Source organism: Bufo bufo, chromosome 4 (assembly GCF_905171765.1).
Source record: "Bufo bufo chromosome 4, aBufBuf1.1, whole genome shotgun sequence".
Classification (NCBI taxonomy): domain Eukaryota; kingdom Metazoa; phylum Chordata; class Amphibia; order Anura; family Bufonidae; genus Bufo; species Bufo bufo.
The window spans coordinates 334,101,492-334,128,861 of record NC_053392.1 but is presented as its reverse complement, the minus strand read 5'-3'; the positions used below and the strand labels follow the sequence as shown (position 1 = coordinate 334,128,861).

The window sequence follows — 27,370 nt, the reverse complement described above, 5'->3', positions numbered from 1 at the left end:
TTGCGGTCTACCCTGCTACTCTGTGACATCCTGCTACCTCCTGTTGCTGACCCGGATTGCCTGACTACGTTCCTGTGCCTCCTGCCCTGACCCATTGCTCGTCTGACCTCGGCTCTACTGCATCCTTCGGTCCTGCACCATTGCTATCGGTAACGGCTCTGCCTGCCTGGCTCTGCTTCATCCTTCAGTCCTGCAACCTCCTGTTCAAGACTCCGGTGCTTTCTGTGTACAGGCCTTGTATCTGCCATTAAATTTCAGCAGCATTCCACTAGTATTGTGACAAAGTCAATCCTATAGAGCCCCCAGTAGTAATAAGAATGCCTAATGTCCCCTGGATTTAAAATGCCCCCACAGTGCCCCCAGTATTTATATTGCCCGCTCCTGTTATAATGCTCTCACCTGCAGTGCCCCCTGTAGTTATATTCCTCCTCTTAGTGTCCTCACAAATTATAATTACTTAGCCCCTCCACCATACAGTCCCATGTAAATAACACTATTTCCCTGCCTCCGCCATAGGGTCCCATGTAAATAACACCACCCCCTCTCCAGCTACCATCAACATACAGTCCCGTGTAAATAACATCACACCATCTCTCCAGCCCCCTCCAATATACAGTCCCATGTAAATAACATCACCCCCTCCCCAGCCTCCTCCAACATACAGCCACATGTAAATAAAATCGCCCCCCTCCCCAGCCTCCTCCAACATACAGTCCCATGTAAATGAGATCACTCCCTCCCACAGCCGCCATCAACATACAGTCCCATGTAAACATCACTCCCTCCCACAGCCGCCTTCAACATAAAGTCCCATGTAAATGACATCACTCCCTTCCACAGCTGCCTTCAATATAAATTCCCATGTAAATAACATCACCCCCTCCCACAGCCACCTTCAATATACAGTCCCATGTAAATAACATCACTCCCTCCCCCAGCCACCATCCATATTCAGTTCCATATAAATAACATCACCCCCTCCCCAGCCTTATCCAACATACAGTCCCATGTAAATCACTCCCTCCCCCAGCCACCATCAATATACATCCCCATGTAAATAACAACATCACTCCTGAACATTTAGTCTCATGATAACATCCCTCCCTTCAGCCCTAACATACAGTCCAAGTTAAATAACCATAACTTCCAGCTTTGCTTTGCTCTGCCTCTCCCTTCACTTACCTCTCCTCATGTAGCAGACATCACCACAGCTTCTTCCCCAGGACCTCTCCTCTTCACTGCGGACTTCTCCTGCACTGGTGACATGATGGTGACATCATCGCAGTTCCTTTTCAACCCTTGCCTTCTGCACTGATCACGTGACCTGTGATGTCTTCACAGGTCCTTCAGATCTTGCATTGCATTATATTCAATTGTATTGCCGTCCTGAGGACGGCAATACAGTTGTATCTGCCTGGCAAGCAGTACATTCGGGCCTGGGACAAAACATCAGGGGCCCAGGCCCTGAATGTTTTAGCCTAGCAACGCCCCTTCTGTATACTGTATATGCCATACGGAAAAACGGAACGGAAAAACAGAACGGATCCGAAAACACTACTGAAACAAAAAATGGATCCGTTAAGAATGGCCCGCAAAACACTGAAAAAGTGTGTGAACGAGCCCTTAGAATATCTCATGTTTTTCTTTTCAACTCCAGAAGCAATGTGATGTATTCCTATATCTAGAACATGATTTCAACAGTAGGTTTTATTTACCTAGTGTAACTTTTCTGAAACATTATATGGCACCTTCATAACATCTCCATGCAGAATGCTTAGGTCATGAGATCACCTATCAGGAGGATAAATAGGACTTTGTGCCAAATCTGGAGTGTTAAACTAGCATCTTTGCACTAAGGGGATTTAGACAGAACATGTTTTATGCTGATGTGGCATGTATATTACTAAATTCTTCTGATGGTAGAAATAGAAGTCAAATTCAATCATTCTGTACATAAACTATAGATATAGCACCCATAGAAAATACATGTTCTTAACTCAACCTCTCCAGCCTTTAGATGAAACTTGAGCACCTGCAAACGTATATTGAAACCTGCCTAAACTTTTCCAGTGTATGGATCGGAATAAAGTGGTTACTTCCAGACAAGAATAGACTGAATACTTTATTATATAGTGTGGCAGACCTCTCTGCCTTTGGATTACTATATAAAACCTGATTCGTCTGTTTGTTCAGCGGTTGCTGGTTGTTCGCCCAGATCAGAGCTATCCAGGGACGTATAATTTATGGGGATATGTGGTGTTTTGGGGTGTTTTCTGTGTTTGGGAAAAATGTGTCTTCTCTGCCTAAGGCCTCATGCACACGACCGTATTTTTTTGCGGTCCGCAAAACGGGGTTCCGTTTTTCCGTGATCCGTGACCGTTTTTTCGTCCGTGGGTCTTCCTTGATTTTTGGAGGATCCACGGACATGAAAAAAAAGTCATTTTGGTGTCCGCCTGGCCGTGCGGAGCCAAACGGATCCGTCCTGAATTACAATGCAAGTCAATGGGGACGGATCCATTTGACGTTGACACAATATGGTGCAATTTCAAACGGATCCGTCCCCCATTGACTTTCAATGTAAAGTCAGGAGTTAATATACCATCGGATCGGAGTTTTCTCCAATCCGATGGTATATTTTAACTTGAAGCGTCCCCATCACCATGGGAACGCCTCTATGTTAGAATATACCGTCGGATTTGAGTTACATCGTGAAACTCAAATCCGACAGTATATTCTAACACAGAGGCGTTCCCATGGTGATGGGGACGCTTCAGGTTAGAATATACTAAAAGAACTGTGTACATGACTGCCCCCTGCTGCCTGGCAGGTGCTGCCAGGCAGCAGGGGGCAGCCCCCCCCTGTAGTTAACACATTGGTGGCCAGTGAGGCCGCCCCCCCCTCCCTCCCCTGTAGTTAACTCATTGGTGGCCAGTGCGGCCGGCCCCCCCCCTCCCCTGTAGTTAACTCATTGGTGGCCAGTGGGCCCCCCCTCCCCTGTAGTTAACTCATTGGTGGCCAGTGCGGCCGGCCCCCCTCACTCCCCTGTAGTTAACTCGTTGGTGGCCAGTGGGCCCCCCCTCCCTCCCCTGTAGTTAACTCGTTGGTGGCCAGTGGGCCCCCCCTCCCTCCCCTGTAGTTAACTCGTTGGTGGCCAGTGCCCCCCCCCCTCCCTCCCCTGTAGTTAACTCGTTGGTGGCCAGTGGGCCTTCTCCCCTCCCTCCCCCTCCTAATTAAAATCTCCCCCCTATCATTGGTGGCAGCGGAGTGTACCGATCGGAGTCCCAGTTTAATCGCTGGGGCTCCGATCGGTAACCACGGCAACCAGGACGCTACTGCAGGTCATGTCACTTACCAGTAGGAGGAGCTCCCGGCCGGATGCAGACATCGCAGACATCGCAGCTCGCAGGTAAGTATAATGGTTCTACAAATTGCTAAGTAACCATGGCAACCGGGACTGCAGTAGCGTCCTGGTTGCCATGGTTACCAATCGGAGCCCTAGCGATTAAACTGGGACTCCGATCGGTACACTCCGCTGCCACCAATGATAGGGGGGAGATTTTAATTAGGAGGGGGAGGGAGGGGAGAAGGCCCACTGGCCACCAACGAGTTAACTACAGGGGAGGGAGGGGGGGCCCACTGGCCACCAACGAGTTAACTACAGGGGAGGGAGGGGGGCCCACTGGCCACCAATGAGTTAACTACAGGGGAGGGAGGGGGGGGGGCCGGCCGCACTGGCCACCAATGAGTTAACTACAGGGGAGGGAGGGGGGCCCACTGGCCACCAATGAGTTAACTACAGGGGAGGGAGGGGGGCCCACTGGCCACCAATGAGTTAACTACAGGGGAGGGAGGGGGGGGGGCGGCCTCACTGGCCACCAATGTGTTAACTACAGGGGGGGGCTGCCCCCTGCTGCCTGGCAGCACCTGCCAGGCAGCAGGGGGCAGTCATGTACACAGTTCTTTTAGTATATTCTAACCTGAAGCGTCCCCATCACCATGGGAACGCCTCTGTGTTAGAATATACTGTCGGTTCTGAGTTTTCAGCTATGAAAAAGCTTTTATGCAGACGGATCTTCGGATCCGTCTGTATAAAAACTAACCTACGGCCACGGACACGGATGCCAATCTTGTGTGCATCCGTGTTCTTTCACGGACCCATTGACTTGAATGGGTCCGTGAACCGTTGTCCATCAAAAAAATAGGACAGGTCATATTTTTTTGACGGACAGGATACACGGATCACGGTCTCGGCTGCAAAACGGTGCATTTTCCGATTTTTCCACGGACCCATTGAAAGTCAATGGGTCAGCGAAAAAAAACGGAAAACGGCACAACGGCCACGGATGCACACAACGGTCGTGTGCATGAGGCCTAAGTGTAATTAAACTAGCCCATTGTGTTTGTTAATGGTATAACAGGCAGAGGGAAAATGTGTGTTCTCTGTCCGTGAGTAATTAAACTAGCCCATTGTGTTTGTTAATGGTATCACAGGCAGAGGGAAAATGTGTGTTCTCTGTCCGTGAGTAATTAAAGTAGCCCATTATGTTTGTTAATGGTATCATCACAGGCAGAGGGAAAATGTGTGTTCTCTGTCCGTGAGTAATTAAACTAGCCCATTGTGTTTGTTAATGGTATCACAGGCAGAGGGGCTGGGGTTGTACATTTGCTGGGAGTGTCCCTTGCTGAAAGACCTGCATAAAAGGCTGACATGTAACCCCATTAAAGTGTTCCTGTTTTACTCTCAATACAGAGCCTCGTCTCGTACTTGGGGGGCGGATAGTTCGTATGATTCCTGTTCGACGCCTAGGAGTGTTCGGTAGCTGACGTCATATTCGGGGACAAGAACAGCTTTGGTGGCGTTAACCCCTTTACCTACTCGGGTGTCATAACATATAGTATTTTCCCTGATTTATCTCACACAAAACATCTTCCGCAGAGAATTGCATGGTGAAACAGCAACGTACAATGAGGAGGTTTTAGTCTTCATAACAACTAGCAGTACTACTACTAACACTTTTTTTGTATTATTTAAAGAAGTTGTCCCATCTATACACTTATGGCATATTGATAGGGTGTGTCCCTCTGGGACCTCATGTCATCTCAAGAACAGGGCCCGATGTAAATGGAGAGCATGTCGTGCATGCATGACGTCTTTTCTATTTACTGCTATGGGACTTCTGAAAATCGCTGAACTAGCATGCTCAGCTAGTTTCAACATTTTCTCTTCATTCACTGCTATGGAACTTCCAAATAAAGTTGTAAAACCACGCTGCTCCAACAGTGAAAAAGTACACCTTTCAGACACAGAAAGTTCATCTGATATGGTCGAATCCGACAAAGTGACTTTGACTTCCACAAGAATTGGTGCTCTTAATCCCTATAATATTAGAGACTAGTGATGAGCGACAGGAAAAATATTCGAATTTGCGATATTTTGCGAATATGTGGTAGAATATTCGTCATATATTCACATTCGAGATTAAATCTGCAATGTCAAAATCATGTAAAATTATTTTCGTGATTCCAAAAAAATCTGCAATGTAAAAACGACGAATATTCTAAAAAGAAAACTAATATATAGCACTATATTCAGTATAGTGCTATATATTCGTATTTTAGAATATTCGTAATTTTTTTCCATCTGAAGTCTCGATTCCTCCCTGCTTAAGTTGCTTGTGGGCCAATGACTCATTGGCCCACAAGCAAGAAGCAGGGAAGAATCATGTGTTCAGATAGGAAAAAATGACGAATATTTGATATAATGAATATATAGCACTATATTCGAAATATTTGCGATATTCGCAATAAATATTCGTAATTCTAATATTCACGCTCAACACTATTAGAGACGGCCCAACATAGTGAAGTCCCGCAAGTCCTTTATCTTATAAAATAATTTATTATACTCACAAATTCCATAAAATCTCAGTCATATAAAATAAGTGGCACTCCTCTCGCCGATTGCCCAACCCGGGTTTCTCCTCCGCTTCGTCAAGGGCATCTGCAAATCCTATAGGATTTGAGTTGAGCACCGATTGAGCACAGGTTCGACCATATCAGATGAACTTTCTGTGTGTCTGAAAGGTGTACTTTTTCACTGCTGGAGCAGCGCGGTTTTACTACTTTATATGGACTGTGTGTGAACAATACCCAACTCACGACGAACCTGCAGCGCTCCAAGTGTGATATTGGCTTAGGATTTAAAGACTTGTGCCTTTTTGTTTTTATTTTTAAATCTATATAGTATGGAACTTCCAAGTTTGCCCAGCTAGCAGGGCCGGTTTTAGACAAAATGTGGCCCTGGGCGAAATTAAAAGTGGGGCCCCAAATTCTGAAGTACTGTATCAACAGTCACATTTATTCACCTGATGCAAAGGGAGAAGTCACCGCCATGGCCCACGATTTGGTAGCAGACAGCGTCAAAATGGATGATAACATCCAGGGACCTGAGCAGAGGTCGGAGAGCACTGGAGCCGAGAGCCAGTGTCAGGAAGCAGGTAAGGCTCAGTTCACACTTCAGTTATTTGGTCAGTTATTTCCATCAGTCACTGTGAGCCCAAACCAGTAGTGAAGGCTGCTCAGAGATAAGGTATAATGGAAAGATTTCCTCCTGTTCTGTGTTTTTCACCTGCATCTGGTTTTTGGCTCACAATAATTGATGAAAATAACTGAAGTGTGAACTCAGCCTAAGGGCTCGTGCAGACGGCCGTTGCTCATGAGCAATATATGGGCACCGACCGTGTCCCCCCCATCACAGATGTGGACCCATTCACTTGAATGGGCCTGCAATCCAGAAGGAGCAGTGTGGAATCCAGCCATGTAACCCCATGGAAACACTATGGAGTACTTCTGTGGGGTTTCTCTTCGTGTCTCCGCACCACAAAGAAATAGAACATGTTAAATTTTTTTGCGGTGCGGACGGATCACGGACCCATTCAAGTTGAACAGGTCTGGATCCGTCTGCGGCAACCGCATGGATGGTGCCCTGTATTGGGGACTGCAAATTGCGCCCCCCAACGCATGGAATGTTTGTGTGCATGAGCCCTAAGTGTGCTTCCCTTAGCAAGTTTGCCCAGGAGACCTGCTTAACTCTCTTAAATAATCAGAAAACACCTGAAAATAGTCACTGTCACCAGTGCTCTGTATATAGAGACAGCAGGGACATGGAGATAATGTGTTCTCTGCATTCAAAGTAAAAACATTAAAAATGCAAGTGAAAATGAAAAAAAGTGGATTTCTTTATTCACCTAAACGCTCAATGGCATTGAGTGTTGGGTGAATAAAGGAATCCACTTGTTTCACTGTATGCTGCCTTTCTTCCATAATTTTAGATAGAAAGATAGATAGAAGTAGAGATGAGCGAATTTCATATTTTGAAATTTGTTCACGCTTGGTTTACTGGTAAAAGGTGAATTGCGTTATGGATTCCATGACCACGGACCATAACGCAATTCTATAACGGAATGCCTTTAGAGGTATTCCGTTATTCATTCCGTCATAATAGAAGTCTATGGACTGCAAAATGGATCAATTCCATTTCCGTTATGCAGGGGAGACTCACTACAGCATAAGGACCCTGCAGGCTACTATGGGCGCGAGACCAGGAACCAGCGCTCCTTGCTGTGCTGTCTGTGCTCTTCTCAGGTGCGGCCACCAGTTTTTCCACATGTGTCTGGGCAGCTCAGCCCATTTAGGGATGGGGGCCCTGGGCAATTGCCCTGTTTGCATTGTGGTATTTAGTTCTGGAGGGGTGGTATTTTGTGCTGCATTACGGTATTGCTGCCTGCCTATTTCTGTTGTCCCTGCCTACTTGTGTTACCCCACCTTCTGTCAATTTGAACCTGCCTACAACATGGAGCCGCTTTTTTTTTCTTCCCAGGGCCCGGTCTGGAACCGGCAGCTGCTGGTGTCGGACCTCCACCAATCTGACACTGATGAGTTATCTTGGGGATAGGTAATCCAGTATCTCGAACCTGGACAATAAGACATATGCAAACATTCAATATATGGGTTAGTTTGAATTGCATTACTGTCCGTTTTACTGTACATAGACATTTGTTTTTTTAGCACACATTTCGATCAAATTGTGTGAGTTCATCTGCCAACAATAAGGCAACCTCTTCAGATGGAAACCTATAATATCAAACTTACCTCTCTAATAGTGTAATAGTGAAACTGTGCTTCCCCTGACACTGCCGTAGTAGGTAAAGCCACCTCTAGGTGGAGTTCTATATATACAGATACCATTGTGTCCAATACAAACGATATAAATCTGAAGCTGTATTCATTGGGAATATATGTTTTTACTAAAAATATAAAAAAGACATATCAGGAGATCTTCAGTCAAACAACAAAGAGTGCCAATGATCAGAATTTCTCATGTATACTTGGGCGATGGGACTGAACTCTCCAATTGTTTATTATTTTTGCTACCAGGGATAAGGGGGGAGAGTTATCAAAACTGGTGTAAAGGAAAACTGGCTTAGTTGCCCAACCAATCACATCCCACCTTTCATTTTTCAAAGGAACTCTGAAAAATGAAAGGTAGAATCTTATTGGCTGCTATTGGCAACTAAGCCAGTTTTTCTTTAAACCAGTTTTGATAAATCTAGCCCAAGGTTTTTTAATAGCTGGGGCAGACCTGGTGTCTGGATACATTAATTCAGATTAAATCAACGTACCATTACCCTACTGTACTATGTTCTGGAGATGTTAGTTATATAATCTGTTTCCTTTAGAAAACCCGTGTCCTGTTGCGGCATGCACTGCACTAGGCCATTTGACTATACAACCCCAGTAGAGAGTATGGCATTGCCTGCCCTTATTACAGTATATCTAGAGCTGCCACCTCAAACACAGACAGTTTTCTGCTGCTACATGACGGAGTCCAGGCTGTACCATGTAGTTTTACAAAAGTGGGATGTCAGATGCAGGGACGGATTGGCCATAGACCTTATAGGGAAATTTCCCGGTGGACCGATGTCTCTGGGGGCCGCCTGGACCTTCCTCATGGCCGGCCAGTGGAAGTTTTTGGGGATGTATTTTGTGCTGCTGCCAGTATTTTGTGATGACTGTGGTATTTGGCTCTGTTGGGGTGGTATAATGTGCCACAATATGGTATTGCTGGCCCTGCCTTCCATCAATTTGGACCCAACTACAAAACGGGGCCACTTTTAGTATTTTTTTTACAGGGCCTCTTTAAGTTTCCAGTCCACCCCTGGTCAAATGTCATCCAGATGCTTAGGTGGAATTTCATGAATGCCAGCCAGACAGCGTCACCCTGCAACTTTGGAAGTGTTTAATTATTGTTTGCTGTGAAAATCCAGCTGGGGAATCCTGGAGTAGATATACAGAAGAACATTTTGCCTTTGAACAAATAAAACAATTTATCATTATGTTTCTAAATGTATTTATTTTTTTGCGGTGGACTTGTGCTGTGACCTAAACTTACAGGCAATATGGTACTGTATGTAATATAGGCAGCAAAATACTGTATGTTTCATACCTCCGTCGTCTCTCTTTTATGCAAAATACATCAATGTTTCTTCCTCTGTAGCTTGTCACTTTGCATCTGTTTCTACTCTATTCCCCTACGGATCATGTCAGCAGGATGTTTTACCTGCCTGTCACATTCACATGGATCTGACAAATGGTGCAGCATTTTTTATTTTTATTTTTTGGCTTTTTTTTTGTCAGAAACTGCTATAAAGGCTTCTAGCCTTAGACTGCACATTGCAGACATTGACAATCCCTGTCACCCCTTGTAAAATATAGTTTACACTCTCTGCAGTGCAAAATGGGCATGGGGTGACAAAAAAGTCTGGTTGACATTGCCCACAATACTGCTTATCAACGTGGCAATACTGCAGCGTTCAGGGGTACACCTATCCTTTCTGCTGCCTGAGGTGAAAACTGAAACGGGCCCCCCTCAAATGCCAATTTCGTAACCTAACCCCTGTGCCACAATGAAAGTGCTCATAGCCCATGGCCCTTCCATTGCCCCCTCTTGCCCCTACCTGGTGCTGCCTCAGGCGATTGCCTCAGCTGGCCTCATTGGTGGTGCACCCCTGGCCACGTTGCTCGGTTGCTCGTCTAGTCAATACAACAGATGGTAAAACCAACCCATTTAAGCTGGCATAAACTGAGAAAGAAGGGCATCAACAAAATTAAATGGAACCCACCCCTCTTCTTTTGATACCCTAATCACCCATGCATACAGCTTCAATCCAGGTCCATGTCCTCAGATGCTCATAGTCCAAACTTCAGTTTCTCACAGACTCCACAGACTTGCAGATCTTAGTACAGGAGCAGCATGGCGACAGACTCCACTTACTTTTTGAGCTTTCTGTATGGCTGTACTCGACGGGATTTAATATGGTTTCTAACATAATAACTACATATACACACAAATAATCAGAACTAATAGCACTGTTTGCTTTGTTGTATGTATGCCACGTAGTATATAAATCATGAAAGAACAAGATCTTCAAAGTTTGCACAGAAATTTATAGGGCAAAAAGAGATGTTCTAAAGAACAGTCCATAAAGATACCATTAGCCAAATAATCCAACAAAACACAAACACTTCAGTTCACTTTCTTTCCACACGCACAAGTCGCCTTCATTACAGTGGGAATGTTAATAACAATACAGAGTTTCTTCAAATTTACCAAAGAATGACGTGTTATATTTTAATTTTTGAAACATAGGGATAGGTCGGCTGTTCCCAACAGATTAAAAGTTACAATTCTGGAAACATGTAACATGACAGAAAGAGGATTTGACACTCCACAAATTCGGAATCGAGTCCATGTTAATAAATAAAAGGGGGATTTCCGAAACAGTAGTTTAAACTGCCGATGCTGTTTTTTTTTGTCTTTTTTCTCCTTTTTTTTTTTTTTTACAAACAAAGCTATAGAAATACAGTATATACATAGTACTAACAGTACACATACACTAAAAAAAGCGGCTATGCTCCAATCCATACTGCACAGAATGCCTTGATATTGAATCCACATCATTGTAAAAAAATGCACGTCTACTTCAAATAGCAGGCACTGTGCAGAAAAGGTGAATGAGCAAATGCTTTATTTGACGTAGTAAACATATACACTGAATCACAATGTGATTTAATGAGATTTCTCCAAACTTGTATGAAAAAAAATAAGAGGGGGTACGTTACATCGGTTTCACTCTTTCTTAAAGATAAGTGCTGGCACACAAGCTCTATGCTAGTGTCGTTTTGGACTCTTGGCTACATCTGTACAAGTGCACATATTTATATCAATGTGTCTTCTACCCTGTTATATCCTCACTCCAGTGACTGAGGACCGAATTGCACATTTTTCTTCATCAAGACAGGAGTAAGCAAACACAAAAAACAGAATAGCAGGCAGGAAAAAAGGGGAGGACGTTGTGGTTCTTAGAAAAGGGGTGTCTGGGGAAAAAAAATCCGCTTGGACCCCATTCCATCATTGGCATGCCCATACTATTCCAATTATCATGAAAGGGCTGTGTGTATGTGGAGAGATTGTCTCGCTGGCTTCCTGGATCAGTGAAATCTAGGGAGGTTGAAATTTCATCCTGTATCTCTTATGACGCTCAGCAAATATCTTCTCCCTCCCTTGTCAGATTAGTTTACACCCTAGGGGAATTTTGGTCTTTAGTACAACACTTTTGCTCTGTTCCCAATTGGGGTGCTGTTTAGGGGGAGTTTAAAAAGAAATGTGAGTAGAATAAACATTTACAGATCTCTTTTGCCATCTAGCCTGTACAAGAAACCACAATATCAACTATTCATGCTGCCTTCTACTGCACTCTGTAAGGATTAAAATCCATAAAGCCTAACACTGAAAATATGGCATTAGACAGAAAGGTGGCCTTTGTTAAAATAAAAATATTAGCCATTAAAACTTTTTTTTTTTCTTTAAATGTTTCAATTAAAAGTGCATCATCATGGGTAAGAGAGAGATGACTATGAAGTGTTGCTACTCCAATGCAAAACCTTTACCCTTCAACAGTTCCACACTCTACAGAACAAAGTACAATTCTCATTGTAGCAGCAAAACCTAAGTCTCTTAAGCAACAGAAAAAATCCATATAATTCCAGTCATACGTTGCCCTCTGGTACAGATGTTGAAGGGGGGAGTAATTCATTGGTCCACTTTCTTCTTCATGACAGCGACTGCAGGCGCAGGGGGAAGTGAGGTGGAAAGGAATGCTCAGCATCCTAGGAGAAATGGACTGCATGGCTTTTCTTGCATGACAGCATGATGAGTAGAGACGGCAGGAGGTTGATTTGTAGTCAGCAGAGGCAGTGGCAGGATATGGAAATAAGAAGTGGACCAGCTGGTGTGGTTTGGTAAAGTGTACGTAGACTGTGCTGCTCCTGTTTTCCCATGCAAGATACCCTGTCAGCCAATATCCTATAAAATAAAATAAAAAACACAAAAAAACATGAGTTTGCATAGTGCATACTGGCATGGTGCAAATTACTTATCCCTATTCATTCAATTGGGCTGAGCTGCAATACCACACTTTCCCCATGGACAAGAGTGACATTACTCCTAGAAAGACATGTTGTAAGTAATCTCATGCATTAATTAAACTAATGTTCAGATTTGGCCAATTTGTTGTGAATTTAGATTTGAAGATTTCAATTGGAAATTCATACCATTTTGCAATTTAAAGGGTGAAAATTGCAGCAAATCCGTATACACGTATACTTTTACAGCTGAAGTACAGAGAGGACGGACAGGACAGACTGTGGTAATGGAGACTGCATACAAGTGCTGCTGCTCATTATCTACACCCCCACTATCTTCTCTGTACTTAATGTCTCCTCATGAACTCCATTCCTACAGAGATTCAACTGAAGATCTTATCAGCTGTATTCAGGATTATAATCCCTGACAAGTAGAGCAGAGAGGAGGATGAGGCAGCTCTTTATCTCAGTGTTGTCCTGCTGTGAGATTAGGACAGGTTTTGTGTGCACTAATAGGGTGGCGGCAATTTTATTTACCCTGATGATTGCTCCCTAGACAAAACAAGCTGTTATAGCTAATGAAAGGTTTTTGGTAATATATTTATAATAAAGTAATATTTAACCCCTTAGTGACCACCCATATGCCTTAGGGGCCTTAGGTTGATCCGCCGCTTTTTTTTTATAGTGGCCCAGTCTAAGCGCTGCATGGGCCCCCTGTGCAGTGGGGAGCGGGGACCCGGCTCTCACATGAGAACCGAGGCCCTGCTCTAACAGCCCGGACCGGCAGGAGATGGGGGGTGTTTAAAGCTTTACATGCCGCAGGCAATGGCATCCGCTGCATGTAAAGCGCTGACAGAGGGAGCGGACTCCCTCTGTCTCTCATCATTATATCAGTAGGAGAGTTGTCAGAGAAAAGTGGGTCGGACACTGCAGGGGACTGACCAATCAGATATTCATGGCCTATCTTGATAGGATAGAGCCACCACAGTGCCTCAGGTACCAGACGTCGTCCCGTAACTACACAGCTCTGTCCATTGTGTGTTGGACAGAGTGCTGCTCCCATTGAGTGAATGGAGGCAGTGCTGCAATTACCAGGTCGGTTCACTACACAATACACAGAACTGTGTAGTTCTGGGACAACTTCCGGTGCCTGAGCTACTGTGAAGCAGCTGATCGTAGAGGGTGCGGTGTGTCAGCCCCCCTCCCCCCACCAATTGATGTCAGTCCTGGGTCTCAGAATGAGGTGTGACTGCACAGGTGGAAGCACAGCAAAGGTGTGAGTGCGGTGGGTGGCGAGATAACTTGGTGTGCTGGCCCTAGGAAATGAGAGCCCAAACCTGCAGCTTACAGACAGCTGCTTCTGAGAGCAAAGGTATCCAATGTTGAAGACCCTTTGCATCCTCTTTAAGGTTTTTTAGTGGGCAATGATGCCACAGAAGCTGACATACCTCAGCAATGTCAGTGGTAAAGACAAATTTCATGAGGTTGTTCACATTCCTATATTCACACACAGCATTTACTTGGTGTGAATATAAGACACTACGTAGCATGAATCCATTGAAATAAATGGTAAAGAGGCCCTAGCATACATTTTGCTCTGGAGTCACAGAGAGTAAACTAAAACCCAGTTAAACTTAAGGGCTAAGGTCTGTTTGCAGAGTGTGACTACTCAGTCCCAGCAGCTGATGGCTCATGGGAAGCCTTATCTTTGATCTCCTGACACTTATTTAAGCGATATTTGTATCATTTTGACAAGAGTTTAGTTATAATAAATGTTTATGAGGTCAGGAAATCAGAGATAAGGCTTCACATGAGGAGTCAGCTGACGGGACTGAGAAGTGATACTCTGCAAACAGATTTTTTTAACTCACGTATCTCAAAAATGGCTTCACATTTTTAATAAAGACCAATTGAAAAATTATTTTTTTTATCCCAAAATGAGTACATTGCAATCACAAAAACATTAGCCCAAAGGTGTTCATTAATTATAATTTTTATAATAAAATGAAAATAATAATCAAATATCACATTGGCACCTAAAAAGAAGACATTCTTTCTGAAGAATAAGAGCCATACATATCTATCTTATATAGGTGAAGGAAGTCATTCCCAAAATCATTTCAATGGCTTTTTCCACAAGGATCGGCAGAAACATTCGTTTTGCAATCCATGCTGATCAAAATAAAATTTACATCTTCTATGGTAAATTAGTTAGTAATAATTTAGAATGATTATGATTCTGGAACCATACTATTCCTACTGGCATGCCATTGCTTCTTTAAATAGACATTAATTAGGTTTAATTGCTTCATTATCTGTATAGTTGGTGAGTAAAATGAGATGATGCTGTGGTATATAAATGGAGCTATTTCTGAAACCAGCATTGGTGACGTTAAGTATATCATTACAGAGAACTGTATACAAAAACATGCAAATTAGCTGTGACCATTCTTATTCACATATTAAAAAATACATTTGGAAATTCATCTTGTTGGGTTTGAAATAACAAGCTAAAACTAAAGTAGAAGCTGATTATAGTAATTAGAGTATTTACATATCAATATAGACATGCAAAATCTGTAATAGTTGAGCTGATTGTAGGGCGCCCATTTTTTATAATGTTACACATCATCAAGTGCATAATAAATATTTGACCATTCGTCTGCTCTGCTACTTCAGTTATTGGTCTTATTCTCTTGCGTTGAAAACTAGAGATCTTTTATATCATTCGACTTTTGGTTTATTCATTAAGGTTACTGTATAAATTTAATTTTTTGTTAACTGTAGCAGTTTATACTAAGTTTTACAATCTAGGATTTGACCTATTAAATTATCGCCACATTTCTAAGCAACATATCATCATAGCTCCCTCTACCCCTGGACAGTATCGTGCTTGGTAAGCTGTAAGGAGGCCATGGCACTCACCGTAGGGCTACAGCTTCTTGAAACTGCTGATCGTCAGGGGTGCCAGGAGTCAGATCCCCACCAATCACATACTGATAATCTATATTGAGGATAGGTCATCAGTATTAAACACTTAACTAAATGTCTTTAAGAGAGGTGAGGTGAGTACCAATTCTTTGTTATTTTTAAAACTTCTTTCCCCTTTAATTCCATGTCTATGCAGTGAATTTACAACTCAGATCAGAAAAGTTCTGACCTTTATTAATATATATTAATGGGATCGATGTTTATGTTCGCGCTAACTTCCTGCCGCACTGCCCTTTGGGTCCTAGCGCAGCATCGCGTGTTTTCTGATGAAAAGCAATCCACCGTGCATCCGCCTCCCTCATTCATATTCCGCCTCCTGCCGCACATTGTCACCTCCTCCGTGCATCCGCCCCCCTGAATCATTCTTTCTCCAGCCTGCTGCATATATTTTACATAGGAGGCGTTTACTATGCTAAGTAGCATAGTGCTCTGCCTCCTTCATTGAAAAGAAAGTGCACTGCCCAATGACGTCACCGGACAAGAGGGGCAGGGCTTAGTACAATGTAATGCCGCCTAGTTTCCGCCCCTCAGTGTGCTCTGCATAATCACTGAGGCTGATGGTGACGTCACCGGGCTCCCTGCAAAGCGGACCCGGTACGTCACTGAATCTTTGAAAAACTGCACTTCTGGCAGAGAATTTATGACATGAAAACGGGGCATCAGAAAAGTCTGGCAAAGGTAGGACAGGAATGTATGTCATATTTATGTGCTTGGTGTTCACTTACAGCAATGTGGAGTCAGTAAGCCAAACTTCCGACACCAACTTCTCTACTTTCCTACATTCTTGACGCCTTTATAAATGGTTCATGTATAATGTCTAGTCATATCAAATTTACTGTATTAAAATTGTAAAATCGGGATTTGCATCAAGAAACAAAAAAACTTTCCAAGATTCTTCTCAAAGGAAATATGCAACAAGCTATTAATGATATAATATATATATAATTTGATATTTTGAAGCCAAAGTTGGAGTCCATACTAGGGATGAGCGAATTTACTGAAATTCATTCAAATTCAATTTAGCTGGGTCCGAATAAATTCCACCAAAATTGAAAGAGTCCCAATTGCCCTGACGAGTTTTGGAATACATTTGGGGGTCTCCTAGGACTCATTGCAACCTCTTTCTAATTTGTTAACGCCAAGTCATCATGAGCAATGTCAAAGGGACAGCAACATATATGGCTATGGGTAAACGCATGGCTACTGGTGTTAACTAACAACGTCTTCACACAGCACAGTTGGATTTTTTTCATTTTTTAAAATAATCCAAAAATGTTTGGTGTTTGTTGGCAAATGTCTGTCGGTGTGCATACACAGACACCTTCCAGGATAACGTGATCCTCCTTCCACATCTTTCTTGTCTTCTGGTCTGAAAAATGTCTGACGCTATTTTGAGAAATTTATTTGAATCGAATTGCCAAAAATTTAGAAAATCTGTGTTGAATTTGATTTAAACCAAATCAATTCACTCAACTCTAAGGCTACATTCACATCACCGGTCTGGCTTTCCGTTCTCCTGCTCCGTCTAGGAGCAGGAGAACGGAAAGGACGGAAAAGGCACATAACTGACGCCAAACTGAGTCAAACGGAGCCCTTAGGACCCCATAGACTATAATGGGGTCCGTTATGTTTCCGCTCAGAAGATGATTTTTAAGCGGAGACAAAAGTCCTGCATGCACAACTTTTGTCTCCGCTTAAAAATCATCTTCTGAGCGGAAACATAACGGACCCCATTATAGTCTATGGGGTCCTAAGGGCTCAGTTTGACTCAGTTTGGCGTCAGTTATGTGCCTTTTCCGTCCTTTCCGTTCTCCTTCTCCTAGACGGAGCAGGAGAACGGAAAGCCAGAACGGTGATGTGAACGAAGCCTAATCAGTACAATTAAACTGACTCTGACTCAGACCCTGAAAACCGACTCTGACCCCACAGCCCCACTACTAACTGTGGTGTTAAAGACACTACAACTTTTTCTGGATAGTCTTCAAATTGTAATGTTATTTGCTCAAGTTTAGTTTACACAGACCATTGAGTTCTGGACATTTTCTGCTAACACAGAACTGTAATAAGCATAAAAGACAGAGTTTAGCTATAAAATGAATGGAGTCTTTTGCAAAGTACACCACATATTACAATTATTCTATTACATGCATAGTTAATGGTATGGCAATAAGTAAAACTATTTAAATGGTCTTTAAAAAACGCTTAATCTTTTTATGATGAAATTTAAATAAAGGCTGACATGAAATAAAAATCTACTAAAATAGAATTAGTTATATTTTGGATAAAATGAGAATATTTTTTTTCCAGAGCATTAATGTATTCGGCAGGCAGACTAAGGGCAGCCGGCTATAAAATGTCTAATCTAGCTTCTAATGTGTTTCTCTGAATTGTTCACTTTAATTTTCGCAATGTCATCTGTGATTAGAGGCCAGATGGTTTACAGCATACCATCTTTTTTATTTATAAGGCATTAGAAACGAATCTATACAGAAATGATTACTAAATGCAATGAATTAAGGGAGTATGACGATATTACTGCTGAGTTATAGCCAAGCTCCTTTTTATATTTGCTGGAGTAAGAAAGCAACATGCTACTGTATCTATTACATAGGTTGCTTGAAGTATTAAAAGCAACATTGTCTAATCTTAGTATCAACATGATCATATAACCATAAATTGGCACTCGGTGCCCATCCCCCGTTGCTACTACCACTTACATACTGTGACTTTGATACAAAGTGCACAGTGACATCTAGACTAAAAATATATGCTCAAAAGGAAACCCAGGTGCTCTTGTCCTGCTGTCAGGTACACTAGCTAATCTAACACATGCTTAATGTAAGGTTAATCAAATTTAAAGGGAAATGTCATTTAGGCATCTTATGAAATGTCATATATAAGTTTAGATGATTTGGAGCAGGATTTCGGAGTAAGAAACAAAGTAAATGCTGATAGGACTTCTAGTAGAATCAGTAAGAGTCCTGATGACCCCACCTTCACACAGTGATTGACAGCCTTCTCTATATTCACTCTGATACAGGGAAAACTGTCAATCATCTACTAAAATAGAATTAGTTATATTTTGGATAAAATGAGAATATTTTTTTCCCAGAGCATTAATGTATTCGGCAGGCAGACTAAGGGCAACCGGCTATAAAATGTCTAATCTAGCTTCTAATGTGTTTCTCTGAATTGTTCACTTTAAGTTTTTCTATTCATACAGCCTTGAAGGGCCTGTCTCACTTCAGCACACTACAACAGATGTAGTGGCTGTTACTGAAACATGGTTCAATGGGAGTAATGACTGGGATATAACAATACCAGGGTTCTCTCTATACAGGAAAGACAGAGAAGGCAAGAAGGGGGAGGGGTGGCCCTGTATGTGAAAGATAGCATAAAATCTAATTTGATACAAGTTAGCGAGAACAATTTAGAGTCAGTTTGGGTTACCTTGCCGCTTGATAATCATAAGGTAACTCGTGTGATTGTGATATATAGACCACCTAGCCAAGTCAAAGAATTAGATGATCTACTAGTTGAGGAAATAGCTAAAATGACATTGAAGGGGGAAGTTATCATTATGGGAGACTTCAATCTTCCTGATGTAAACTGGAAAACCAAAATAGCTAGTTCTGCCAGGAGTACAGATATTCTAAATTCCCTACTGGGATTATCTCTACAGCAAGTAGTTGAGGAGCCAACCTGGAAGGAGGCCATTTTAGATTTAGTATTCACAAATGGGAATTTGGTATCTGATATTACTGTAGGGGAAAGCTTGGGATCTAGTGATCACCAGTCAGTGTGGTTTACTATAAGTACAGTGACTGAGTCACACCACACAAAAACAAAAGTTTTAGATTTTAGAAAAACTGACTTTTCTAAAATTTGATTAGTGGTATACGAGTCCCTACCATATTGGAACAGTTTCATTGGAGTCCAGGAGAAATGGGACTACTTAAAAGTGGCACTATTGAAGGCAACAGAAAATTGCATTAGGCTTGTCAGTTAGGCCTCTTTCACACTTGCATTGTTGGGATCCGGCATGCACTTCCGTTGCCGGAGGTGCCCGCCGGATCCGGAAAAACGCAAGTGTACTGAAAGCATTTGAAGACGGAGCCGTCTTCCAAATGCTTTCAGTGTTACTATGGCACCCAGGACGCTATTAAAGTCCTGGTTGCCATAGTAGGAGCGGGGAGCGGTATACAGGGAGTGCAGAATTATTAGGCAAGTTGTATTTTTGAGGATTAATTTTATTATTGAACAACAACCATGTTCTCAATGAACCCAAAAAACTCATTAATATCAAAGCTGAATATTTTTGGAAGTAGTTTTTAGTTTGTTTTTAGTTTTAGCTATTTTAGGGGGATATCTGTGTGTGCAGGTGACTATTACTGTGCATAAATATTAGGCAACTTAACAAAAAACAAATATATACCCATTTCAATTATTTATTTTTACCAGTGAAACCAATATAACATGTCAACATTCACAAATATACATTTCTGACATTCAAAAACAAAACAAAAACAAATCAGTGACCAATATAGCCACCTTTCTTTGCAAGGACACTCAAAAGCCTGCTATCCATGGATTCTGTCAGTGTTTTGATCTGTTCACCATCAACATTGCGTGCAGCAGCAACCACAGCCTCCCAGACACTGTTCAGAGAGGTGTACTGTTTTCCCTCCTTGTAAATCTCACATTTGATGATGGACCACAGGTTCTCAATGGGGTTCAGATCAGGTGAACAAGGAGGCCATGTCATTAGATTTTCTTCTTTTATACCCTTTCTTGCCAGCCACGCTGTGGAGTACTTGGACGCGTGTGATGGAGCATTGTCCTGCATGAAAATCATGTTTTTCTTGAAGGATGCAGACTTCTTCCTGTACCACTGCTTGAAGAAGGTGTCTTCCAGAAACTGGCAGTAGGACTGGGAGTTGAGCTTGACTCCATCCTCAACCCGAAAAGGCCCCACAAGCTCATCTTTGATGATACCAGCCCAAACCAGTACTCCACCTCCACCTTGCTGGCGTCTGAGTCGGACTGGAGCTCTCTGCCCTTTACAAATCCAGCTACGGGCCCATCCATCTGGCCCATCAAGACTCACTCTCATTTCATCAGTCCATAAAACCTTAGAAAAATCAGTCTTGAGATATTTCTTGGCCCAGTCTTGACGTTTCAGCTTGTGTATCTTGTTCAGTGGTGGTCGTCTTTCAGCCTTTCTTACCTTGGCCATGTCTCTGAGTATTGCACACCTTGTGCTTTTGGGCACTCCAGTGATGTTGCAGCTCTGAAATATGGCCAAACTGGTGGCAAGCGGCATCTTGGCAGCTGCACGCTTGACTTTTCTCAGTTCATGGGCAGTTATTTTGCGCCTTGGTTTTTCCACACGCTTCTTGCGACCCTGTTGACTATTTTGAATGAAACGCTTGATTGTTCGATGATCACGCTTCAGAAGCTTTGCAATTTTAAGAGTGCTGCATCCCTCTGCAAGATATCTCACTTTTTTTGACTTTTCTGAGCCTGTCAAGTCTTTCTTTTGACCCATTTTGCCTAATAATTATGCACACCTAATATAGGGTGTTGATGTCATTAGACCACACCCCTTCTCATTACAGAGATGCACATCACCTAATATGCTTAATTAGTAGTAGGCTTTCGAGCCTATACAGCTTGGAGTAAGACAACATGCATAAAGAGGATGATGTGGTCAAAATTCTCATTTGCCTAATAATTCTGCACGCAGTGTACTTACAGTCCGTGCGGCTCCCGGGGCGCTCCAGAATGACGTCAGAGCGCCCCATGCGCATGGATGACGTGATCCATGCGATCACGTAATCCATGCGCTTGGGGCGCCCTGACGTCACCCTGGAGCGCCCCGGGAGCCGCACGGACGGTAAGTATGCTGCTCCCCCGCTCCCCACTGCACTTTACCATGGCTGCCAGGACTTTAGCGTCCCGGCAGCCATGGTAACCAATCAGAAAAAGCTAAATGTCGGCTCCGGCAATGCGCCGAAACGACGTTTAGCTTAAGGCCGGATCCGGATCAATGCCTTCCAATGGGCATTAATTCCGGATCCGGCCTTGCGGCAAGTGTTCCGGATTTTTGGCCGGAGCAAAAAGCGCAGCATGCTGCGGTATTTTCTCCGGCCAAAAAACGTTCCGTTCCGGAACTGAAGACATCCTGATGCATCCTGAACGGATTTCTCTCCATTCAGAATGCATTAGGATAATCCTGATCAGGATTCTTCCGGCATAGAGCCCCGACGACGGAACTCTATGCCGGAAGACAATAACGTAGGTGTGAAAGAGCCCTAAAAGCAAAAAAAGAAAGAGACCACTGTGGTACTCAGCAGAAGTGGCCAAAATCATTAAAAACAAAAAGATTGCATTTAGGAATTATAAAAATAAAAAAAAACGAGGATGACAGGCAAATTTATAAGATTAGGCAGAGAGAGGCCAAACAAGTTATAAGAGCTTCTAAAGCACAGGCAGAAGAGAAATTAGCTCAGTCAGGGAAAAAAGGCGATAAGGCATTCTTCAGATACATAAATGAAAAAAGGAAACTAAAACAAGGAATTACAAAATTAAAAACAAAAGAAGGAAGGTATATGGAAGAAGATAAATAACTAGCTGACTGCCTCAATGAATACTTCTGTTCAGTTTTTAGAAAGGAAAATGAAGGAAAGGGACCTCAGTTAGCAAAGAAGACTAATGAATCTTTTGATGCATGTGTCTTTACAGAGGAAGAGGTTCTAAGTCAGCTGTCTAAAATTAATACAATTAAGTCACAGGGGCCTGATGGGATACACCCAAAGCTATTAAAAGAGCTCAGCGGTGAACTAGCAAAACTATTAACAGATATATTTAACCAATCACTGGCAACAGAAGTCGTCCCAGAAGATTGGAAATTAGCAAATGTTGTGCCCATTCACAAGAAAAGTAGTAGGGAGGAATCGGGCAACTATAGGCCAGTAAGCCTGACATCAATAGTGGGGAAATTAATGGAAACCATACTTAAGGAGAGGATTGTGGAACATCTAAAATCCCATGGATTGAAAGATGAAAAACAGCATGGGTTTACTTCAGGGAGATCATGTCAAACTAATCTTATAGATTTTTTTGATTGGGTGACTAAAATAATAGATGGCGGAGGTGCAGTAGACATCGCTTATCTAGACTTTAGTAAGGCTTTTGATACTGTCCCACATAGAAGGCTTATCAATAAATTGCAGTCTTTGGGCTTGGAATTCCCATATTGTTGAATGGATTAGGCAGTGGCTGAGGGACAGACAACAGAGGGTTGTAGTCAATGGAGTATATTCAGACCATGGTCTTGTTACCAGTGGGGTACCTCAGGGATCTGTTCTGGGACCCATATTGTTTAATATTTTTATCAGCGAAATTGCAGAAGGCCTCGATGGTAAGGTGTGTCTTTTTGTTGATAGCACAAAGATTTGTAACAGGGTTGATGTTCCTGGAGGGATACACCAAATGGAAAAGGATTTAGGAAAACTAGAGGAATGGTCAAAAATCTGGCAACTAAAATTTAATGTTGATAAGTGCAAGATAATGCACCTTGGGCGTAAAAACCCAAGAGCAGAATATAAAATCAGTGATACAGTCCTAACCTCAGTATCTGAGGAAAGGGATTTAGGGGTCATTATTTCAGAAGACTTAAAGGTAGGCAGACAATGTCATAGAGCAGCAGGAGATGCTAGCAGAATGCTTGGGTGTATAGGGAGAGGCATTACCAGTAGAAAGAGGGAGGTGCTCATGCCGCTCTACAGAGCACTAGTGAGACCTCATTTGGAGTATTGTGCGCAGTGCTGGAGACCATATCTCCAGAAGGATATTGATACTTTGGAGAGAGCTCAGAGAAGAGCTACTAAACTGGTAAATGGACTGCAGGATAAAACTTACCAGGAAAGATTAAAGGACCTTAACATGTATAGTTTGGAAGAAAGACGAGACAGAGGGGATATGATAGAAACTTTTAAATACATAAAGGGAATCAACAAGGTAAAAGAGGAGAGAATATTTAAAAGAAGAAAAACTGCTACAAGAGGACATCGTTTTAAATTAGAGGGGCAAAGGTTTAAAAGTAATATCAGGAAGTATTACTTTACTGAGAGAGTAGTGGATGCATGGAATAGCCTTCCTGCAGAAGTGGTAGCTGCAAATACAGTGAAGGAGTTTAAGCATGCATGGGATAGGCATAAGGCCATCCTTCATATAAGATAGGGCCAGGGGCTATTCATAGTATTCAGTATATTGGGCAGACTAGATGGGCCAAATGGTTCTTATCTGCCGACACATTCTATGTTTCTATGTTTCTGTGTGGTCAGAATAATCAGGACTCTCACTGCCTTTCCTAGGAGTCCTGTCAGGATTTGCTCGAAATCTATCTATCTAATATATCACAAGGACAGTTGTCATAGAAAATAGTAAAATGCAATCATATTGACTGATTTAGTCTTTCTGATGCATCTAGCATCAATATTTATCAAATTTGTCGTTATTGTGTTAATTAAGATAGTGACTTTGGCTACAGTATCTTTCCAAATGCAGCATGTGTCCAGTACTCTGTGTTAGCATTTCACTTTTGTGAAGACTCTGTTTAAACATTATCTATATATAAAGAAGGACGTATATATGTATGTATGTTCTGCAATCACTCAAAAAACGCAACCATCGGGGGTCACAGCTCTCTAGGACGTACCGTTCCTGAGATATTCCCAAAAAATGACCTACATTAGCCAATACAAGCTTGCAAGTCTTTCTCTTCATATCCCAACTGCCATACACATGGTCACATGTCCCTTATCAGCCACTAGAAGCTTGCAGGCCCTTAGTCTCCACATGCACACAGTTTTACTACAGGTTTCCATAACAACCCAGCCATTTTTCTTCACTGCTGCAGGTCACCTTTACGCTAGGGCTACACAACGACATGTGTCGCACGACAATTAGTTGCACGACACATAGGGCACAACTACACTGCTACATGTGTCGCGCAACATTGATGTCGCACCAATATCGCGTGACACTTTTTATAATGATAGTCTATGGTGTTGCGATGCGACAGTCGCAGAAAAATCCATCTCACATGTCGCAGTGCGACACCATAGCCTAGCATTATAAAAATTGTTGAGACAAAATGTCGGGCGACACATGTCGTCGTGTAGCCCTAGCATTAAAGGGGCAGGGCGCTATGGAGGTCACTGATAAAGGAGCGGGCACTGTGGAAGTCACTGTTAAAGAGGCGTTCACTGTAGATGTTACTGTTAAGGGGCAGGCCGCTGTGGAGGTCACTGTAAAAACGGCGGACACTGTGGAGGTCACTGTTAAGGGGACAGGGGCCACTATTAAAGGGGCAACTGCTGTGGAGGTCACTGTTAAAGCAGCAGGGTACTGAGGAGACCTCAACTGTGAAGGGAGTGGGGTGCTGTGAAACTCACTGCTAAAGGGGTGGGCTGCTATGAAGGTCAAAGTTAAGGGGATGGGATGCTGTGGAGGCATGGTGGGGGGGGGGGGCAGTGTTAAGGGGTGGGGGACTGTGGAGTTCACTGTTAAAGGGGCGGAGTGCTGTAGAGGTCACTGTTATGGGGGATACTGTCAGTATCTTTTAACGACACACAAACAATAAATGAAATAGATTAAATATACCCGAGTGAAGCCGAGTCCTTCTGCTGGTACATTATAAAGCACTCTATTTAGTTAACGTTACAACTAAAGCATCTACTTGATGTGAAATACTGTGGAATTGGCACTTACTGTATATACCATAGAAAACAATATCAAATTTCCCACAAGCCATCATGAACCACGTAAAGATCCATAGCACAGAGTAAAAGGCTATATTAAAGAGGTTTTCTTATGATGACATCTACTTGATCTAATCTACAACCAGTCACAAGATGGCAGCACAGCACAATGGTCAACAGACACAAACCCATTTCCCTCTTTTTTCTGTTTTTTGTTTCCGTGTTTTTTGTTTCTGCTAAACCTCTGTATATAAATTAATAAAATAGGGATAGATATTCTATATGCATAGATATGTGTGTTGAAAAGGACAAAAATATTATAGCAGTGTTACCTTGATTACCTAGGACAGTATACTGCTACAGATGGATCTGGATAGATTAGAAGCTTGTGCAGAGAAGTAGCAGATGAGATTTAATACTGATAAATATATGGTTATGCGCATGGGAAGGAATAATGCAAGTCACCCGTACATACTAAATGGTAAAACACTGGGTAACACTGACATGGAAAAGGACCTAGGAATTTTAGTGAGCAGTAAACTAAGCTGCAGAAACCAGGTTCAGGCAGCTGCTGCAAAGGCCAATAAGATAATGGGTTGCATCAAAAGGGGCATAGATGCCCGTGATGAGAACATAGTCCTACCACTTTACAAATCACTAGTCAGACCACACATGGAGTACTGTGTACAATTCTCGGCTCCTGTGAATAAGGCAGAAATAGCAGAGCTGGAGAGGGTTCAGAGGAGGGCAACTAAAGTAATAACTGGAATGGGTGGACTGCAGTACCAGAAAGATAATCAAAATTAAGATTATTTAGTTTAGAAAAAAGACGACTGAGGGGAGATCTAATTACTATGTATAAATATATCAGGGGTCAGTACAGAGATCTCTCCCATCATCTATTTATCCCCAGGACTATGACTGTGTCGAGGGGACATCCTCTGCGTCTGGAGGAAAGAAGGTTTGTACACAAACATAGCAGAGGATTCTTTACGGTAAGAGCAGTGAGACTATGGAACTCTCTGCCTGAGGAGGTGGTGATGGTGAGTTCACTAAAAGAGTTCAAGATGGGCCTGGATGTATTTCTGGAGTGTAATAATATTACAGGCTACAGTTACTAGATTTCTGGAGAAGGGCTGTTGCAGTTTGAAAAAAGCTCAGGCTTGAGCCGAAACTAATCCAGATGATGCTATGATGCGTTTAATAAAAGTTTCTTCATATCGTTAAGAAAGTCAGTGCCGGTCCTTGTTCGCTATATGTCATATAGAAGAAACCGCAGCGCTCTCCTGTCTTCAATTCAGTGGAATTTATTTCACCAGCAAAAAAAATGCGACATTTCGACCGTAAAGACCTTTTTGCTGGTGAAATAAATTCCACTGAATTGAAGACAGGAGAGTGCTGCGGTTTCTTCTATATGACGCATCCAAGGGGGAACTTCTGACTGGCTCCCAACACGGCTGGCACCACCACAAGATAAGACTTTAATTTTTCGTTGTGCTGCTATACGCATTTTTTCCTTGTTCGCTATATGTTATCAGTGATTGTCAGCTCTTGCTGCTTCACTGATGTGTGGGGAGTCAGTTGGCTACCCTTAAAAACAATAGCCCACTCGCCTGGTTGTCCCAGTTCCTGCAGAGTGCCCCCGTCCCTGTCGCTGTCGGTCCCCGCCTGGCCAGCTCATTCCCCATACATCACTGATGCTGACCAATCAGTGGCATGTGACCTCTGAGTCCGCTGATTTATTGGCAGCAGTGACAGCATATCACACTTCAGTTGGTGACCTCATCTGCGGTAGATTAAATAACGATCTCCACACCACTGGCAGCAGAGTAGTCTTGTTTTGGAGTTGGTCTGGCGTGCCACTGATTTATTGATTTGGCTTCACAATAATGGCCTTGGGAGTATAATAAACCACCCAGGGCTAGGATGGAGGCGAGGTGAAAGAATGTAACTGGTCTGGAGTGCCACTGATTTATTGATTTGGCTTCACATAAATGGCCTTGGGAGTATAATAAACCACCCAGGGCTAGGATGGAGGCTAGGTGAAAGAATGTAACTGGTCTGGAGTGCCACAGATTTATTGATTTGGCTTCACAATAATGGCTTTAAGACTATAATGAACCACCCAG

At 42.8% G+C, this 27,370-nt stretch overlaps 1 protein-coding gene across 2 annotated transcripts in view; it reads right to left on the bottom strand.

Moving 5' to 3' along the window:
- Positions 1–10,485: 10,485 nt before the first annotated feature.
- LOC120998241 (sine oculis binding protein homolog) overlaps positions 10,486–27,370 on the bottom strand; it is a 238,010-nt gene continuing 221,125 nt past the window's right edge. For both annotated transcript variants that reach the window (XM_040428833.1, XM_040428834.1), the window contains one exon: positions 10,486–12,424. The gene's annotated coding sequence lies outside the window, so the exon portion shown is untranslated. The remainder of the gene's footprint in view (positions 12,425–27,370) is intronic.